A 4,770-nucleotide genomic window follows, 5' to 3' on the forward strand; every position below is an offset into this window, starting at 1 on the left:
TCTGAGAGCGAGCCATTCTTTCACAAATGTTTGTAAAAGCAGTCTGCATACCTTGGTGCTTGATTTTATACACCTGTGGCCGTGGAAGTGATTGGAACACCTGATTCTGATTATTTGGATGGGTGAGCGACAGTGTTGGGCAGTAACGTCACTACAAATAGCGTCGTTAGTAGTTTAACTACATTTTTCTGTAACGACGTGGTAGCGTCGTTGTTTACAAAATCAAAAAACGTTTCAACAGCTTAGCTAATCTTTTGGTCATGTAGCACGGTAGCGAACGCAAAAAGCTACATTAAAAATGATTAATGTTGAACTGCTTGAAGCGGAGCTTTCTGCTCTGCTGCAATCTCATCTCACACTTTTAAGGATCAGACAGTGACATCCTCTCCAAACGCCGACATGTCTGTGTCGACCAATAGAAGCGGAGGAACTGTTGATGTCGTCATTCAACAATCCCTTCCACTGGATCCACACACACACACACACAGACGCTCGCTTCAGTTTTTGAGTTTTTGTGAAAAAACGGAGAAAAGTTGTTTTCAGATACCTACTGTGCCAACCCAATGCGAAGTTTCTGTCAACTTCAAAGACGTCAAATACAAATCTGAGAACCCATATACAGGTGACTACCGAATATGCACAACCAGCAGCAGTTAGCTAACCACCACATGTCAACCGCAGTATAAGATGCACACACAAACGAGCTACTTTTCAACATCTAAAATTCGCGTGGCAGTAATTAATTAAATTAAGCGTAAGGTTGTGGTGGCAGTGTGTGAATGTGTATAAATTGGGGGATTAAATAATTAAACTGATACATATCAGTTTAATTATGGGAGGTATGGGAGAAAACGAGGTAACAGTAAATACCAAAATCTGTCTTCTTCAGTATTACTGTTAACACTAATGAGCAAATGGCTGAAAAAAAATAACAGAAAGGGTAACAAAAGTGATGGCATAAATGATTAAATATCTTAATCTTACACTCAAGACCAAAATTGAGTTAAGTAGTAGTGGATACAGCACTTTGGGAAAGCATTGAATGATTTTACATAGATATTAGACTTAAGAAATAAAACTTTATTTAATACCCAACGTGAATACCCAAATTATGTATAAAATTGTCTTACTATAATATTGCTTACTTTATATGGAAATGATATCAAATGTAACCTATTATACCCTCCAATGTAAGTGGTGTGTTAATATAAGCTACTGCAACTTAATTATCAGATACATTATGTCTGCAATACAAACTAAAAAGAAAATCAGAACAATGATTTCTAATGTAAAAAGGTTGATTCATTTTAAATATAGCTCCACATATTCCTCAGTGTATCAACTTACTAACTTTGGAGCACTGAGAACAAAAATGATGGTTTAATAATAAATAAGTCAGCATTTTCTTGTCTCCGTTTGACTGACTTCATTAGTCCCTGAAATTTTTTGGTAAGAAAAAAAAGTAACTTGAATGTATTAAGCTACTTTGGCCGTATTGCTGTAGCTTAGCTTGCTACATTTCTGTGGGTCATAGCTTCAGTGTAGTGAAGCTTGGTTTAACACTGAGTAGCTGGTAGCTTAGCTCATTACAGTTTCCAAGTAGCTTGCCCAACACTGGTGAGCGAATACTTTTGGCAATATAGTGTATATGTTGTCGTCATTTTGAACTGCTTCTTTTCAGTCTTTCTTCGATACAATCTGTGCAGATGTTGTTTTTGGGGCTACCACTAGAGGGCACTAAGACATAGACGACAAATATTTTGCTTTGTGTGTCAGAATCTACAACATTTATGTGCCAAAGCTTTTCGTTTCCAGATATATACTGATCAGATATAATATTATGATGACCTACCTAATATTCTGTTGGTCCCCCTTTTGCTGCCAAAACAGGCCTGACCCATCGAGGCATGGACTCCACTAGACCTCTGAAGGTGTGCTGTGGTATCTGGCACCAAAATATTAGCAGCAGATCCTTTAAGTCCTGGAAGTTGTGAGGGGGGGCCTAAATGGATCTGACTTGTTTTTCCAGCACACCCCACAGATGCTGGATTGGATTGAGATCCGGGAATTTGAAGCCCAAGTCAACACCTCAAACTCTTTGAATTTAATTTGTTCAGTTTCATTTATACAGCATCGATTCACAAGATACGTCGTCTCAGAGTATTTCACATGGTAAGCGATGTTAAACTAACTATTGTTGATATCTGATCATTTTTAAGCAAAAACACAATGACACAAAACACCAGAGAACATCTGGATCTATTTGTTAATTTATCATTCACAGTGCCTAGTTCATTTAGACGTGTTATATAGACTGAAGTCAACTGAAAGATTCTTTGGTCTGAAGGCCATCAGTCTATCATCACAGACACACCATCTCCACCATGAAGCATGGAGGTGGCAGCATCATGATGTGGGGATACTTTGTGGCAGCTTGTCCAGGAAAGATTGTGAAAGTAGAGGGTAAAGTAATGTAGGAAAGTATGGTGAAATCCTTGTGGACAACCTGAAGCGGTCTGCAAGAGAAACTGCAACTCGGGAGAACAATAGTTTTCCTACAGCTAAAACTACACCAAAACTGTTTCAACGTAACAAGGTGAATGTTCTGAGGTGGCCAAGTCAGAGCCCAGATTTCAATCCAAGTGAAATTTTGAGTGATTTAATTTTGAAATTTTTTATGCATGTAGGTTATCAGATTATCAGCCTGTAGAAGTGAAGCAATTATTTGATACGTTGATTAACAGAAATTACATTACGACTATCCATCCATCATCTATGCACCACTTAATCCTCATTTGGGTCACGGGGGCCTGGAGTCTATCCCAGCTGACTTAGGGTGGAAGTTAGGGGACACTCTGGACAGGTCACCGGTCTGTCACAGGGCTACACATAGAGACAAACAATCGCACTCACATTCACACCTACGGACAATTTAGAATCACCGTTTAACCTCAGCATGTTTTTCGACTGTGGGAGGAAACTGGAGAACCCAGTGTAAACCCACACATGCCCAGCTAGAACATGCAAACTCCACACGGAAAGATCTTCTAGCTGTGAGGCGACAGTGCAGACCACCAAGACACTGTGCAGCCCTCGTCTCATGTCATATTAAATTAAATATTTTGGATTTTCTTAGAGCCAAGAGAGCATTCTGTCTACTTATGGAGCCTGTGATTGTCACAGCTTTGGCCTTTGTACCGGCCTATCTATCGGATCTATAACATACTTTATGGCAGTTCAGAAAAAACAGAGAGCAGTATATGCCATGGAAGATTGTGAAGCAGATGAATGGTTTTAAAAGTCAGCAAAAGTCTTCTTTTCTGGGAAGGAGCCCTAATTGAGCACACTGTCCCGCCTGAGAAGGAATGGCTCTTGATTAAAACCAGTGGACGACAGCTGAACTCTCATCAGGTCTGAGGGCACTAAAGCCTCATCACTCGTAGCCACAACTGGCTTTCTTTCTTGTTCTGTAGGTTTGTTCTTCCGTTTGTTTTCAATGGCTCAGAAATACATACTCCTGTCTGTCCTTTGGATAGCTGTAGCAATTGTTGGTAAGTAGCCTGATTTTATTACATTGTGGGACAAGGAAAGCTATCAATAAATAATGACTGCTCACATAAATGTCTTCTGCTGCTGTCATCTTTTTCTTCCACAGTCACAATAACTAGAATTAGTCCCACTGCATTGTCTTACTTGTTTTAACAGCATTTTCCTTTAATTGCCAGAGTGCCTCATCTCAACAATTGGCTGTTTTAAGTTTAATTTTCCCTTTTAAACAAATCCCAGTGTACAATTATTTAGGTCATAAAAGCTAACAATAACACAATTTGGATAATTTCTTTGAGGTTTGCTTTGTGACAGTTTTTCTGTATTTGACCTTATGGTGATGATAGCTGACTTTACTGTATGACCTTGTGGTTGTCCTACCTGCCTCTGAAAGGTCACCTGCCAATAAAGGACATCGTTTTATTCTCCACGGATCCTCTGATCTTGTTAATGCTTTACATGTTTACAACCTAAATGAGATTTACGTCAACTTTATGGTTGACGTAATGTTGTTTTTATGTTGTTTAGTTAGTAGTGCTGGTTAGTACTTGCTTTGTTTGACTTGTAATTAAAGGTATTTTAGATCTAGTTGTCATTCAGTTCCAGGTTTTTAATGGTGTTTTACATTAGGCGAGTGGATTCACAGTCTTTTTTCATAGTTTTAGTCAGATTTTTTTTTTGATTTTAAGTACAGGAAAATTCTCCATGTTATAACCACTATGATAAACCATCCGCCCGGCCAGCAGGCAGATGGGTCCCCCACATAAAGAGCTGGGTTCTGCTCAAGGTTTATTTCCCCTTTAAAAGGGTTTTTTCCTTGCCACTGTCGACTTGGGGCTTGCTCTGGGGGTCAGGCATATGGGTTCTGTAAAGAGTCTTGAGACAATTTGATTGTAATTGGCGCTATATAAATAAAATTGAATTGAATTTAATAAGTGTTTCATACAGTGAACATCTGAGCTTGCGGGGGGGGGGGGGGGGGGTAATCAGTATTAGATATGGCAGGTCTTTCTAGTTTACCACCCTCTGTTAAGCTGTAATTCTTACTGCTATGATTGGCCATTTTTATCTTTAGATAAAACACAAACACATCCCATGAGCCCATAAATCATGCTGCTGTATCGGAAAATTATATAGCTTAGCATATGATTTGATTGTGCTACATGCTTTGGTTTTTGTTCTTAATTAGTTTCTCATTTCTCATTTCTGACAAGTGATAGATCA

This window comes from Acanthochromis polyacanthus, chromosome 19, assembly GCF_021347895.1.
Source record: "Acanthochromis polyacanthus isolate Apoly-LR-REF ecotype Palm Island chromosome 19, KAUST_Apoly_ChrSc, whole genome shotgun sequence".
Taxonomy (NCBI): domain Eukaryota; kingdom Metazoa; phylum Chordata; class Actinopteri; family Pomacentridae; genus Acanthochromis; species Acanthochromis polyacanthus.